The 17431-nt window shown below is 34.9% G+C and overlaps 2 long non-coding RNA genes across 2 annotated transcripts; both read right to left on the bottom strand.

The window, feature by feature from the left end:
- Positions 1 to 2566: 2566 nt before the first annotated feature.
- Positions 2567 to 4519, bottom strand: LOC118486301. Its single transcript, XR_004878357.1, has 3 exons — positions 4410 to 4519; positions 3832 to 3898; positions 2567 to 2638 (listed from the first exon to the last, which is right to left on the bottom strand). It is a non-coding gene; the product is annotated as an uncharacterized LOC118486301 (long non-coding RNA).
- Positions 4520 to 12588: 8069 nt separating this feature from the next.
- On the bottom strand, positions 12589 to 14633 carry LOC110905716. The gene is made up of 3 exons (XR_002573366.2): positions 14516 to 14633; positions 13939 to 14005; positions 12589 to 12745 (listed from the first exon to the last, which is right to left on the bottom strand). It is a non-coding gene; the product is annotated as an uncharacterized LOC110905716 (long non-coding RNA).
- Between the last annotated feature and the right edge of the window lie 2798 nt (positions 14634 to 17431).

Genomic DNA, 17431 nt, shown 5'->3' on the forward strand with positions numbered 1-17431 from the left:
AGCAGTCAAACCAGCGTTGTCGCCATCCTTTTGCTTGAGATGCCGAAACTCATCTTCCAACTTTTGAAGCTCATGAGGAGGGCAGAACTCTTTCATCATCAAGTCCTTCAACTCGTCCCACGTTAACTCGTAAGCTGCATCATTTCCGCGCTTATTTCTCTCGGCGGTCAACCAGTCCAACGCCCTAGACTGGAAAACGCCGGTAGCGTTAACAGTGCGGAGATTGTCAGGACAGTTGCTTTGGCGCAGGGTAACTTCAATAGAATCAAACCATTGAAACATGGCAGTAGGACCATCTTCACTGGTAAATTCTTTAGGACCGCAAGCCTTGAACTGCTTGAAGCTAAAAGCAGACTTAGGTGAATCAGTCCTGGATTCTTCTGAAGATTTGCTAGCGTTTTCATCAGCTCTCTAACAATTTGCGGGATAACTTTCGCCATTTGCTTTGCGACGAGGGCGGCGATGCGTTTGTCATCATGATTGCGGTAAGCTGAACGGGAATGGAATGATCCGAATGACGACATTGTCTGCAATAGACACTGACAGCGTCATAGGATTCAAAACACTATATAATCGAATCTCACTTCACACGTACTACTACTAAAGCTCAGGAACACATTCAACCATACAAACACATAGGCACAATAATCACAGAAACACATAAGCACATAGAACACAAAACACGTAAGCCACAGAATCCACAGAATCTACACTACATTTTGCACGTATTCACCTATTATTCAAAGTCCGCGAGTTGGAGAATAGCGATTGCGATTAGCGAGCACATCGCGAGTAACATAGCATGCGATTAATCCACAAATAGCGATTTGTTAGCGTGTTGAGATAGATGTGTAGTGCGTGTTGTGTATGTCGATCAAGCGAAAAGAGAAAAGCGTAATAAATCACCAAAATCAAAACATGCAAACATGTAAACAGGTAAACCACGTAAACACACATAAAACCCACATAAAACGATAAATATCAGAGTCAACAGTTGTGGGCTCAGAATCGAAATACATAAAAATCAGCGATTGCGAGCTTGAAATCGAAAATAGATTATCTAAGGCTTGATAGACATTGACTACCCAAAGTGATTCGACTATTCTCAATGACTACAAGTATACATTTTGGCCTAATAGACTGTGCTCTATCACCGACATATGGTGAATGGCACGCATCCTTTCGGTTATTCACGCAACTCGAGTCGCTGGAATCCATCGGGAATTTGGTGAGAGTTTTGCTAAACCAAAATACTCTCTTGGATTGAAGGGAGCCCTGAGAGATTAGCCTGAATAGTTAACGATAGCATAAGCGACGAACGACGCGTAAAACGGTGAAATGAACTAAGTGTCGAGTGGCAATCCGATCGGATGGCTATCCGATCGGTTGACCATTCGATCGGATGTCAATTCGTTCGAATGGTCATCAGATCGGATGGCCATTCGATTGGATTGACATTCGCTTGGTAAGGATGTGTTTTTGTATGATGGCTTTGAAGTTTTCATTGTAGCATTTTGAAAACAGAGAAGTATCTCTACCCTTCAAGTCGTCGATCGAACCGTCGTTCGATCGGATAGCGATCCGATTGGCAGGGCACTTAGTGAGAACAAGTTCACAGCAGGATTGTCACTCGATTGGATAGCAATCCGATCGGGTGGCAATCCGTTAGTTACTGATGATCTTTGAAAATTATGAAAATGATTAAGTGTCGAAGTTCCAAATGTCACATGGTCGGATGGCTATCCGATCGGACGTCAATCCGATCGGACAACAGAAACCCCATCATGACCCAAGTTATCCGATCGAACAGGAATCACCCAAATCCGATTATTATACTAGTTCGTGACAGTTGTTCATTTTTAACCCGGAATCGGTTGTCTCTTTGATAGAAACCAGATCTTGAACCAACACATCACTAAGAAAGAGTAGAAGGTCTGTACAAGCTCCGATTCTATCGGTTTTGAGTGCATTGAGTGTAAAAGAGTTGAAAGAAAGTTAGTAAACCATCTTTCAATCCTTTTAACCATGAATATGTGTAGATCTATGCGAAAACATTGTTTAATCATGTGGAAATCCTTCAGGTCTAAGTTGTTCTTGGTGGAATGATGCCAAAACTTGAAGTTCTTACGAACTCCATGATGACATCATCCTAGAACACCTCAAATCCACTAATTTCACGGTTAAAAGTTAAGATTTAAAAGAGAAAATGATGAAGAAGTGTGTGTAGATCATAGAAGTACAAGATTTGAGTTGAAAACTTACAAGAATCGCGGGAAATCGAGAGAGAGAAGGTCTGGAACGCTGCTGGTCGAGTGAGGGAGCTGTCACATCAAGTGATGTGACAGGAGGGGTATTTATAGTGTAACAACCGTCTAATTACTACTCGGATATTATTGAAAATAAGCGTGACTTTATAAAAAAAGATACTTTACTTCATCATAAGTGCAAAATTTGAAGTTCTAAGGTAACTACATACCGGTTAATTACTAAACTAATTTAAACATTTAAAAACACGTTTAGTAAATTGTTTACATCACAACATTGTCTAACAAAGTTAAATTAACGCGGAAGCTTCAAAAGTGCGTGTTTGGTTCTTCAAAACACGCTTGATCGCCATCCGGAAAGACCCCATCATTACCTAGAGTCAACACTACTTAAAAAGTTAGTTTTGACATTGATATAATGTATATAAACAAATTCAAGTATCGAATCATCAAAAATAAAATAAAATTTCAGTTTTGGTCCTGTCGCGTGTCGCGCCAGAACTCCCTCGACTTGTCGCGTGTCGCGAGGACTCTCGCGTGTCGTGCCAGATCCAAAGGATCCTGTCGCGTGGCGCGGGGGAAACCATTTTCTAGCAAGTGCAGGTTTTTGACCTGCATTTCCTGCCAGCTCCGAAATTCACCAATTTTAACTTCAAATGCCTATAACTTTTGATCCGTAGGTCCGTTTTTGGTGATTCTTTTTCCTATACTTCTGTAATTTAATTACCGACGTGTCTATTACAATTATAATACCAAAAATTTGGTTTACGGGCTGAAAGACTATAAATCCCTAATATATTTGTTCGACCCGTCTAGTTTTGCACTAAAACTATCATCAATATTTTTATGACCACGAGGCTTATTTTACCCATCTTCCGGGGCTTACGATCATTGGCGTTTCAATACCAATTCCATGGTTTACGCTCTTATGATCTACAATCGCCAAGGGATCTTTCAATAATTTCATAGTATCGATTAAACACACATTTATTTGATCCATTTGGCCGATTTATGGAGTTCACCATTTCAACAATAACCAAACGTTTTCTAATCTAGTTTTGACCGTCAATTAAGTAGTGATCATCACCACTTTAACTAATACAAATCCTTATTCTAAAACCCAACTTTGAATAACTACAATATCAAATTATTATAATGTAACGAAACAAGTTACATACTTACATAATTCATCAACATTGGTTTCTAACCATAATTACCCATTCCCGGGCTTGTCAATCTTAGCGTATCACGTCCATTCCATGGTTTACGCTTTTATAACTCAACTTTAATGAGTGACGTTTAAGTCACTTCGAACACTACCATTTCGACCATTATTTTAACTTGTTTCTTTATCTAGTGAGTTACATCACTTTATTTACATTCCATACATGACTAATTAAACAATATTATCAACCAACATTTCTAGTTAACTATTTTGACCCGTTTGGTTTGACGAGTTAACTTCGTCACTTCTATGACATACCAAACTCGCAATTGACACTACAATTTCATTAACATTTCTAAGACTATTGTTTACGCATAATGTGACGAAACCGAAGTTACGTACCTTTAGTGCTTTTCCTTCAAGCGCGCATCAACTCCGGCTCGTCCGCTTGAAGATTCAATTTCTTTGCCTATAGAGTTCAATCAATGACTTGTTTAGAACTCGTATTATTTCATATAACGCATAATTCACCATAACATTCAAAATGCGTTTTTACTCAAAATTTCAACATCTAGTTTTCTTTTAGGCATTTCAACAAACACCTAAAGGGCATAGTTTTGCTAAATCAATAACCAAGTTTCATAACTAGTCATTTAGCCAATTTTGATCATTTTTCACAAATTCAAATGTCTAGTTCTATATCAACACGTAGACTTATTTCATGGAGCTCAAATAATACTAGATTAATAATCATAATTCTAGTGTTCATCATCTTTTTACAAAACCCATTTAACACATAAATGGGTAAACATGAATATTCATAGTTTGAGCACTAATTTCACAAATTATTAGCTAGGGTTTACATCTAAACTTGTTTTTATTACAAGTTTCATCTAAACATCCCTAATCAAGCTCCAATTTTCGATTTTTATAATATACTTGGAATCTGAGTTGAATCAAAACAACATAATTTAGCATACCTTATGATCCCTTCAACGAGGTGATCACGAATTTGTGCTTGAAAATTGATTTAGAGATGATTAGAACCTTCAATTTGAGGGAAAGCTGCATGAACTAGGGTTTGTGGGGAACCCTTATGTCGCCCCTGGGTTTGGATCGACCAGACACACTCCTTTTTGTGTGTTTGGTGTGATTTATTTTGTTTTATTGTTTTAAGTTTATAATTTAACAAGTTTAGTCCCTCAACAATCACTTGGTTCTTATTTTAGGTATTTTAACCCACTTACATGTTATCACAAGACTCATAACTAACTGGGTTATTTATTTCCTAGTTAGCTTATTCTTGTTTATTTTATACTTTATAATTCTAATATAAAGTTTATATTTTCGGGGCGTTACAAGTCTACCCCCTTAAAGAGGTTTCGTCCCCGAAACCTTCGTTAAGTAGTTCTTTGGTTTGGACCAAACTACTTTAGTTCCATTTTTTTATGCCTTATTTCTTTCAGTCAAAAGTTGTCATTTGCCTTCACGCATGCATTTTCCGCATGAAAGTCATCATGGACTTTATTTTGTGTCTTGTGTTTCTTATTTTATCACCTATTTGTCCCAATTGTCATTTGACCACCCAATAGTATGAGCTTGCCCACATGTTTACTTTATACTAACTCTATATTGACAAGGGTTTTGCATATATCCCACCACTAGTCTGACTTCGAACGGGCCCATCAGCTAGACTGATTTGTCACCGTCACTTAATGTCTTGTTAATTTCGGGTCTACTCCTCTTTCCCATAGTCGAACTTAAGTAAGTTTATGATCTTCAATCCCATAACTCATGTTACGACATGACTATATTCTATATCAATTTTCTTAATCGTGATCGTATCACGTCGTGTTTAAGTTTTGATAATCTTTTCGTTATCAATATCTTCTTCCTAATATATCGTCTTACACCCATCGGTGTTAAGACCTATGTCCTTTATTATTAACTGTTTTCTAATTTGTCTCATAGCATTCATTTTTGTTAAACTTTGTTCCTCGCTAACACTGAATTTCTGTTTAACGTTTATCTCATTTTACTTATGTCAATTATCCATATCCGAGAATTGACGACAAGAATTTATTCTTATCCGCTATTTTATTACGCGGGGAGTCGTATCCATCCCTCTTACTATACCCCGAGTGTCCCGAAGGTTCTTTTGCTTAGCCTCGTAGGTTATTTCTTAGGCTTTCATCCCTTTTTGGTTCATTTCCTTCTATTGCTGATGCCAGATTTATTTAGTCCTTTAAACCCTTACTCTGTTTATAATTCCAAAGGTTATGACGATCCCGCAGATCATCTTTGTTTGTGAAATTTTCATATACTTAGAAATACATTTCTGGTGTCATGGCACCCTTCTCAAGCCTAAAATTGATTTATTTTCGAATTTTATTGATTCGACCGTAGTCCAAGGCTACACCCACTTTCTTTCGGATTATCTTTCCAACTCTATGACTTCTTATGTCCCTTTCGCGTCGGTTTGTTTCGCTCATACGGTCATTCGATTTACGCCCCTATTCCTTTCAACCCGTTACCCGGGTTCTTTATCTTAATGTTTTTAACACTACGGTTTTATTGGTTTGCATTTTCCTTTCCATACTTTTTTACGACCTATCACACAGATTCAGTAATATTTCGCACTTCCATTATTCGTTTGCGCTTACTTGAAATATTAGGTATTATACTTCATTCAGTCCGTCCGGCATTGCAAAAGTTGAACATAACTATCGAAATTTCTATTTTGCGAAATTTCATCGTCTTTTAGTCATAGCTCTTAATCCGAGTCTTTTGACTTTTAATATGCATCACCGTCTCTTGGTTTACGCATATATCCATATTCCTACCCATCTATCAGTTATTTTACCGAAGTCATTATTAGAGTCATCATTCCGAAAAGCATTAAGATTTCGTTTTGATTTATTCGGTGGTATTAGCGTAACCCGTCGCCTTTATTTCACCAATTCCTTAATTCTTCCGTTTATTTTGTTTGACTTGTTCTGATGAACTTTATTACTTATAATAGTCAAACTTTATCCTTGTGCCTTAACATTCTTGTTTGTTAGTTTATAATTTTAATTACCTTGATTCTTATCCCTTCCCTTGGGCTCATTACCTTAATGTAATACGCTCCCGTTATCCGGCTTCCGTTTACCTTTATTATCACGCATTTTACTTATTTGATCCGAACACCGCCTTTCTTTTGTTAGCGACCCTTGGGTCTATTTCTTTTGCTAATGTCCCGAAGGCCCATTTCTCAAGTCTTATTTGGTAAAACTACTGCTATTGTTATTCGGCTTTTGGGGTTTACCCGTCCTTATTCTAATACTTTCATAACGTTTATTTTACTAATCTTTTATATAATCACATCCATCGCTGTGATCATCATCCTTCCTCATAAAGGTTTGATTAATAATGTGTTATTTGGATGGTTACCCATACCCAAGTTTCCAAATTTTCATTTATTGATACTTTATTATTCATAGTAGCGAATAACACGTATCATTCATTTGACTTCTTTCTCGAGGATATGTTTGGTCCGAGTCGTAATTTCTCATCTTTAACCTTAATCCTATTGTAACCATAACAGAATCAATTCGTTTCGTTTTATTATTCCATATCATTATATGAAATTTATCCACATCGTTTATTTATATAACGAAGTTTCTGCATATTTTATTTGGTTTAGCCAAGTCTATAACCTTGTCCTTGTCATCTATTTTTATTGCAAATTTCTGGGTTCGAGTGTTATTACACTCCTTCCCAATACGTCAGTTATTCACTTTATTAAGTTCCCGGGTTCGAGTGTTCGCGCACTCCTTCCTACAACAATATTGACCATGATTACTTTTGCCTTGGTTTCACATGCTTACCAATGTTTATTTTCTTATGCATATATATTTCTTTCACATAATTCGCCCGTTTCATTACTCATGTATGCCCCTATGCAACTATTGTTCACACTAGTATTGAATAAAATTTATAGTGAAATTAAATTTGTAATAAGTATACCATTCATTTTACAACTATAAAAAAAGTGATTCATACATATTAGTATACTTACTATTATCTTTAAAATGCCGTAACGGTTTACTGTTAAAAAAGATTCACCACACATGTTCTCGACGAAACAATCCATTTGCATATTTTTATCTTCGATTATCCTTAAGCGCAATAACGTCTGCTTTGTCAACTGAAGATCCCTTACCACATTACGCCATCCGTCAGTGATAACAGATTCCTCACTTACACTTCTCAAAGAAACCGGCCAACTTCTTTGACTTTCATGATGTATCATTAATTTTGTTCTTTGCCAATAATCACCATATACGGTCTTAACAAAGTCAGTTGGCAGCACCTGTGTTTAAATTTATGTCTTAGATCGTATGTAACACAATTTATATATACTTTTTTCTAACATTTGTAGCATACCAGTTTTAACGAGGAATCATCATCTAACACAGCTACGCATGATGAACTCATTTTTATATACCTGTAACATAGCAACAACTGTTATAAACATTTAGTATTCAACTTGAATTCATACATATAAGTTTATATGAATAACAAAATTACATCTTAAGCAATACTAGATAGACACGTTTTTATAAATATGCCTTTATTATTCTTATATTTCTAAAATGTATACTGATATAATCTAACCAATATTTTCATTATTCCTAATCCTAATTCATAATCTATATAAAATCTGTCTATGTAGATTTTCAATAATACAATATACAATATACATATAAACAATAACAAAGGAACTGTTATCGGATCAATGTATTTGATTACAACTAAATAAATACTCTATTTAGTCGATCAATTTATAACAAAATACCTCTTTTTTTTAGTGTATTTCATATATAATGAAAAATAAAAGTATATGACATCAATGTAATCCTATTTCAATATAAGTAAAAAAAAAATATTCTCAATATTAAATTTTATGTGATCCTGATAAACTATTCAATCATCCAAATAACAATGTTAACAAAAAAAAAAAAAACATAACTTTTTTCACAAGAAGATCCACAAAATATATCAACCAAATAACTTTATTAACCTAAATTCTATACTTTGAAAGACATACAATACAATCTAATCCCTCTTAGATACACATAACATACACAACATTCAATTTTATAAAAACCTAAAACCAGATTTCACGTCTAAATTTTAAATAGCCGCAAACAAACACCTTTTGAGTCAAGAAAAAATATTTCAATCTTAAATTTTATGTTATAACCTATTCAATCATCCAAATAACAATGTTAATCAAGAAATTTTAATTTTCACAACAAGATCCACAAAATATATCAACCAAATCATCTAATTAACCGAAATTCTATAGTTTGAAACACATGCAATCGAATCTAATCTATTTTAGATACACAACATTTAATTTGATAAAAAACTAAAACCTGATTTCACGTGTAATTTTTCAATAATCGCCGGAAACAAGTCGGTAAAGTAACTCAAAGCGAAAATTGGCGTTCAAGTGATTGGATAATAAGTGTGTAAATCAAAGCGAAGATTGCCATTAAAATGATCGGAAAATAAGTCGGTAAAGTAACTTTACCAATTTCTTCTTCAACCGTCGTTTGTAAGTTTCTTGAGCTTTGTGATTTTTGATTGAAGATGATATGAGTGGAGATTTGAGTTGATATGTGATGATTGTATTAGGTATTTTAATTTTAATATTTAAGTATTGATATTTTTATTTTGTATATATCCGGTTCTTTCATAATATTACATTAACGTTTGATTTTTTTTGCCCATTATTTATTTGAATATTATACATAAATAGATATTGGCTTTTTACTACCAAGATTTTATAAATCGGTTAAATTTTTATTACTAGCAAGATTTTAGAAATCGGTTAAATTTTTATTACACATTTACATTAATTTGTATATTTTTTTCCCAATATTCAGTTGAATAATAATTTACATAAATAGTTATAACAACTTTTGATTCTATTGTATTTTTAATTATAATTTGGCAATTTTCTCTTATAAATACATACTCATAATTTTTTCTTTCATTCTATGTGTTGCCAGTACTATTCGATTGTTAGTCTTCTTTCTGACCTTCGTGTTTGGGTTAACATGTATCGTCATGGTCCGTATTTTATCATAACTATAATTGATCCGCTATCACTTCAACAGGTACATAACTTTCATTATTATTTTTTTTAAACTAATGATTCGTATTGTTTTATCTTTTATTCGAAAGAAATTTTGCGTTTCTTTTTTGGTTTTCAGGCTATACCTATATGTATGAGTAGATTTATATGGATGAATAAGTTAGAATCCTCAATTGTTAGTCTTAAATTTGATGAAACGCATTCATGGTGTGTTGTTATCAAATTAATAGAAGATGTACTCTACTTTACGGATGGATGGTCTGAGGTTTTAAACTACTTTGGCCATGGATCTTTCTTCATTATTTTCAACTATCTTGGTGATCATACTTTCAAGTTCAAGCTCTTCTGTCATGATCCAAATAAAGAGTTTGGAAAACCGTTTTGTAAAATTATTCAAAATCCTTTACAAATCCAATGGTACGTAATTTTATTATAGATTTTAATTTTTTTTCGATTTATTAAAAAACAAAATACGCATAAATTTGTAATAATTGATTTTTTTACAGGTTATACCAGATACTTTTCTTTCAAAAAATTATGATTATCCTTTACCGGATAACATGGTTATACTTAACGTATCCGAGAATCATAAATGGGAAGTCCGTATTAGAAAGATTGGTCCAAATTATTGTGTTGCTGATGGTTGGTTTAAATTTATTGAAGATCTAAGGTTAAATCCTGGGGATATTCTGTGTTTTAAAATAAACGACGTGAAACATTTTAATATTACCATATTCAATAAACACGGTCGTCAAGTTTTGTTAAACAACACTCCTTTGACTGAGCAACAATATGAACATATTAGCAATGTGGAAGGTTATCGACAAGTTAGTGACGATCCTAACTATCCTTTTTTCGCAATGACAGTAACTAATGAATTGGTATTATAATATGTTGTTTTATGTTTATTTTTTTTTGTTTATTTTTAGTGTTTTTCATTTAATAACATTTACATATTTTTAATGTTCTTACAAAATGTAGATCCTTCCCAAATTGATTACTGACTTAAGTGGTTTAAATGAGTTTTCTGAACTAAAGATCAAAGTTCTTAAAGGAAATACTTGGGTTAAGAATCTTCGTACACACAATATTGATGGTCAAAGAAGGTTTGTCAATCAATTTATTATCTTATTTATTATTTATCTTTTACCCTATTTGTACATGTATTACTAACAATTTTTTTCATATTTTATCTACCATAGGTACGATGTTGTTGGATGGCATGATATACTTGAAGCTGAACATATTTCGTTAAGTGACGATTGTTTTTTCAACTGGTCTAAAACGAATTCCAAGTTATTGGTTACGAAACTCCAGCAAGCAGAAGCGCTACAGTAATAGACTTTCAGTTTTTATTTAAAATTCGAAAAAACATATATCTTATATTTACTTTTCGATCTCCTTTTATTTACGTTTGTGGTACAATGCGTTTGTTTTTTTTTAGTATTTTAAAATCAGATTGCCATTATAATGTTATCCGTACAGTCCATTTATGATAACTAACATAAATCATTTATAACAGAAGTATAAACATGTCATTTTTCAACACCGCGAAATTCGCGGGATTAGCACTAGTCTTTTATATAATCACATCCATCGCTGTGATCATCATCCTTCCTCATAAAGGTTTGATTAATAATGTGTTATTTGGATGGTTACCCATACCCAAGTTTCCAAATTTTCATTTATTGATACTTTATTATTCATAGTAGCGAATAACACGTATCATTCATTTGACTTCTTTCTCGAGGATATGTTTGGTCCGAGTCGTAATTTCTCATCTTTAACCTTAATCCTATTGTAACCATAACATAATCAATTCGTTTCGTTTTATTATTCCATATCATTGTATGAAATTTATCCACATCGTTTATTTATATAACGAAGTTTCTGCATATTTTATTTGGTTTAGCCAAGTCTATAACCTTGTCCTTGTCATCTATTTTTATTGCAAATTTCCGGGTTCGGGTGTTATTACCCTCCTTCCCAATACGTCAGTTATTCACTTTTTTAAGTTCCCGGGTTCGAGTGTTCGCGCACTCCTTCCTACGACAATATTGACCATGATTACTTTTGCCTTGGTTTCACATGCTTACCATTGTTTATTTTCTTATGCATATATATTTCTTTCACATAATTCGCCTGTTTCATTACTCATGTATGCCCCTATGCAACTATTGTTCACACTAGTATTGAATAAAATTTATAGTGAAATTATATTTGTAATAAGTATACCTGGAACAACATCAGGTTCAGCTTTAGCCTCCGCGGCTATCGTGTGGGAAGACCTTGTCTTCTCTTTCGGGGTATCAGGCTTTAATTTCTTTACGGGTCTTGGGTCCATATCCGACTCACTCCCGTCATCTTTTTCTTGTGAGAGACTATCTTTTAATTCAGTTATCATATCCTCTACTGCTAGCAAAATTGTGGTTTGAAGTCTCTCCGCGAACTGCGGTAGACTGGCTTCTATTGCCTTTCCGACTTCCTCAGAAATTTTAGCTTCCATCTCTTCAGTTAATTGAGATGCTAATTCGCTCTCGGTTACACCGGACATTTCTTTCATCTGTTTGGTGACCTTCGGCACCGTATCATTATCGTTGCCTTCATCAGTCATCTTGAATCTAGATGTTTATATTAATTGTTAAACATTTCATTTTGTATCATTTGCATCTTTCGCTTTGGTTTAGCCAAGTTCACTACTTGCTTAGACCATTCATGTTTGGTGCACTTTCCGGGTTTGAGTGTATTACGTGCTCTTCCCATGCACATCTAATCTTATTTGTTTTTCTATATTTACTAAGTCTACTAAAAACAATTAGCTCTTACCGGATGCTTGATCAAGCTTGAACCGAACACTTTGTTGACAACCTTGGGCTCTGATTACCAACTTATAACAACCGTCTAATTACTACTCGGATATTATTAAAAATAAACGTGACTTTATAAAAAAAAGATACTTTATTTCATCATAAGTGCAAAATTTGAAGTTTTAAGGTAACTACATACCGGTTAATTACTAAACTAGTTTAAACATTTAAAAACACGTTAAGTAAATTGTTTACATCACAACATTGTCTAACAAAGTTAAATTAACGCGGAAGCTTCAAAAGTGTGTGTTCGGTTCTTCAAAACATGCTTGATCGCCATCCGGAAAGACCCCATCATTACCTAGAGTCAAAACCACTTAAAAAGTTAGTTTTGACATTGATATAATGCATATAAACAAATTCTAGTATCGAATCATCAAAAATAAAATAAAATTTTAGTTTTGGTCCTGTCGCATGTCGCGCCAGAACTCACTCGACTTGTCGCGTGTCGCGAGGACTCTCGCGTGTCGTGTCAGATCCAAAGGATCCTGTCGCGTGGCGCGGGGGAAACCATTTTCTAGCAAGTGCAGGTTTTTGACCTGCATTTCCTGCCAGCTCCGAAATTCACCAATTTTAACTTCAAATGCCCATAACTTTTGATCCGTAGGTGCGTTTTAGGTGATTCTTTTTCCTATATGTCTGTAATTTAATTACCGACGTGTCTGTTACAATTATTATACCGAAAATTTGGTTTACAGGCTGAAAGTCTATAAATCCCTAATATATTTGTTCGACTCGTCTAGTTTTGCACTAAAACTATCATCAATATTTTTATGACCACGAGGCTTATTTTACCCATCTTCCGGGGCTTACGATTATTGGCGTTTCATTACCAATTCCATGGTTTACGCTCTTATGATCTACAATCGCCAAGGGATCTTTCAATAATTTCATAGTATCGATTAAACACACATTTATTTGACCCGTTTGGCCGATTTATGGAGTTCACCATTTCAACAATAACCAAACGTTTTCTAATCTAGTTTTGACCGTCAATTAAGTAGTGATCATCACCACTTTAACTAATACAAATCCTTATTCTAAAACCCAACTTTGAATAACTACAATATCAAATTATCATAATGTAACGAAACAAGTTACATACTTACATAATTCATCAACATTGGTTTCTAACCATAATTACCCATTCCCGGGCTTGTCAATCTTAGCGTATCATGTCCATTCCATGGTTTACGCTTTTATAACTCAACTTTAATGAGTGACGTTTAAGTCACTTCGAACACTACCATTTCGACCATTATTTTAACTTGTTTCTTTATCTAGTGAGTTACATCACTTTATTTACATTCCATACATGACTAATTAAACAATATTATCAACCAACATTTCTAGTTAACTATTTTGACCTGTTTGGTTTGACGAGTTAACTTCGTCACTTCTATGACATACCAAACTCGCAATTGACACTACAATTTCATTAACATTTCTAAGACTATTGTTTACGCATAATGTGACGAAACCGAAGTTACGTACCTTTAGTGCTTTTCCTTCAAGCGCGCATCAACTCCGGCTCTTCCGCTTGAAGATTCAATTCCTTTGCCTATAGAGTTCAATCAATGACTTGTTTAGAACTCGTATTATTTCATATAACGCATAATTCACCATAACATTCAAAATGCGTTTTTACTCAAAATTTCAACATCTAGTTTTCTTTTAGGCATTTCAACAAACACTTAAAGGGCATAGTTTTGCTAAATCAATAACCAGGTTTCATACTAGTCATTTAGCCAATTTTAAGCATTTTTCACAAATTCAAATGTCTAGTTCTATATCAACACCTAGACTTATTTCATGGAGCTCAAGTAATACTAGATTAATAATCATAATTCTAGTGTTCATCATCTTTTTACAAAACCTATTTAACATATAAATGGGTAAACATGAATATTCATAGTTTGAGCACCAATTTCACAAATTATTAGCTAGGGTTTACATCTAAACTTGTTTTTATTATAAGTTTCATCTAAACATCCCTAATCAAGCTCCAATTTTCGATTTTTATAATATACTTGGAATCTGAGTTGAATCAAAACAACATAATTTAGCATACCTTATGATCCCTTCAACGAGGTGATCATGAATTTGTGCTTGAAAATTGATTTAGAGATGATTAGAACCTTCAATTTGAGGGAAAGCTGCATGAACTAGGGTTTGTGGGGAACCCTTATGTCGCCCCTGGGTTTGGATCGACCAGACACACTCCTTTTTGTGTGTTTGGTGTGATTTATTTTGTTTTATTGTTTTAAGTTTTTAATTTAACAAGTTTAGTCCCTCAACAATCACTTGGTTCTTATTTTAGGTATTTTAACCCATTTACATGTTATCACAAGACTCATAACTAACTGGGTTATTTATTTCCTAGTTAGCTTATTCTTGTTTATTTTATACTTTATAATTCTAATATAAAGTTTATATTTTTGGGGCGTTACATATAGGTTGCCAAAAAGGGAAAGTGCAAAGGTGTCGGATAGGCCACCGATCGGATGGCGTTCGATTGGATGGCGATCCAATCAGTTGGCCATTCGATCGTTCGGCCATTCGACCGTGGTGGTCCGACGAGTTGAATTTTGGCGTTTCGTTTCGCGTGTTGGGTTTTGCGATGCGATAGATTGATAATAACCACACAAATACTATATCTAACATACAATCACTATAATTAACTTGCATTTAGCGTTTGCGATTAAATTGCGTTGCGATAGAGTTGCGATTGCGTTTCGATTAATCACCACAAACATAAAGTAAACATGCACAAGTAACACATAAGTAACACATACACGTAAAACAATATTCAGAATCTACCAATCAAGGTGCGAGCGCGATTGCGATGTGTTTAGCGATAAAGCGATAAACATCGATTAAATCTCGATTATTAATAGATACTCCACATAATACAACTAAAGCAATAAAATAAAAGATTCGATTACAAGTCAAAGAAGTCAAAACAGTAATTAAGCAAGGAGTGACAGATCGCAATTAGCAATCTTTTCTTCCTTTGACTTCAATCTTGACTTTGACTTTGACTTTCGTAACACGGGGTGTTACACCTAGTTATTCAAACATGGGGCGCTCAAAGAAGGACCATATTTTAGCTCCTGGAGGCTGCCCTTAATGCTTCTGACTAAAAAAGACCCCAACCCATAAAGAACACAGGCCCAATGATCAAGCCTATTTGACAACCTAACTTCCCCAATCAATATCAAGAGCTTATCGAACTGCATAGTTTCTGGCCCATTCATAACCGATGATCTCCAATCCCAAACTCCACCCGACCCGTTCAAGCCCAACCTATCCGCAACAGAAACCATATTTCTTCTTTCCAGCTGAAAGAGATCAAGGAATTTCAACGCCAAAGGATTCTCCAGCAGCTATTTGTTTAACCAAAACATAACGTTTGAGCCGTCACCCACTATCCATTTGAAGACCTTAGGAACGTCCACTCCAACCCTTTTAACAACATCCATGACTTTTGCAATTTGTTTCCAAGGCCTTGGGATAAACAGTTTAACTGGTATATAATTCCATCCCCGCGAGGAGTGATAAAGAGCCCACACAACCCTTCTCCATAGCCTATTTTCACCTTAAAAGATCCACCACAACTTCGATAGTAACGCAATATTGGCATCTCTTAGAGAGCCCAACCCGACCCGACCATACTCAACCGGTGCAATTACCTTTTGCAAACGCCCCAATTAAGTCTAGCTTTCTCATCCGAACCGCCCCAATAAAATACCTTCCTCAATCTATCCAAAGCCTCAATCACATTACCGGGGGCCTGACACAAGGAGAAATAATTGGTGAGGAGTGAATTGAGGACACGCTTGGTTAACGTAACCCGACCACCACTCGATAGGTTCTTGGTCATCCACAATGAGAGACAGTTCTTGTATGTTTCTGTAACGGGCTCCCAATTTTTTTACGGTTAATGTTGGCCCCAACTTTCGAGCCACGGTAGGAGAATGGAAAAGACCCCTTTTTGCAATTCAAAAGATTTGCAATTTCTTCCACCTCCCTGCTTTCACCCCACCCCTAAATACACTACACTTCATCATGTTAACTCTAAGGTCGATACCAAGTAGAAACACCGCATAATTCTCCGAAGGTTTCTCCTATTAAAGGTTGACCAATCCCCAAGAAATATCACATCGTCCGCACACATAAAATAAGAGAATACCGAACCATCATACCCACATAGAAACCCATGGTATATCCCAGCCGAGCACCCTTGCTTCATAAAGCCGGTTAAGGCTTCCATAGCAATCACAAAAAGAAGGGGGAGATTGGATCCCCTTGTCTTAGCTTGCGAAAGCATGGGAATTCATGAGCTGGAGAACCGTTTACCAAGACCGAGGCCCTTGCCGATGATACCAAAGCCATTATCCACTCCCGCCAGCAAACCGGAAAGTTCATTTGATCCAAGATCTTGCCCAAGAATACCTAATTAATTAAGTCATAAGCCTTTTCTATATCCACCTTAGAAATCATAACTTTCTATTTCACCTGTTTCATCTATTTGACAAGTTCATTACATACTTACATTTAGTTAGTATATTTTTTTATCATTGAAGTTAAAAGTCTCGTACTTGAAGCTATATATTATTTAGTGACAACAGTTTTATAGAACTTCTTTAAATTATCGGCTTTTACATGTGGGCTCCAAGTCTGGGATTTTAACTATTTGGGCTGATTAAACTTTACTGGGCTTCATATTAATTATCACATGAACTATAAATTAATGTAATTGGGTTGTAACTCATGGATCGAAGAGGAACATATGGATTGTGATGCAATTCTAGTTGGGCTGCATATAAAAGAGACCAACAATAAAACAAAATCTCATAAGGAGCAGGCTGCAGGCTAAATAGCGTACAACAAAATTGTTGTGTAGCCCACGAAAATTTCACTGTGGTAGGATTAAAAGAAACACAACACGCAGTCACGCACTGTTTACGAAGGAAGCCGCTAGGGG

This window comes from Helianthus annuus, chromosome 14 (genome assembly GCF_002127325.2).
Source record: "Helianthus annuus cultivar XRQ/B chromosome 14, HanXRQr2.0-SUNRISE, whole genome shotgun sequence".
NCBI classification, from domain to species: Eukaryota; Viridiplantae; Streptophyta; class Magnoliopsida; order Asterales; family Asteraceae; genus Helianthus; species Helianthus annuus.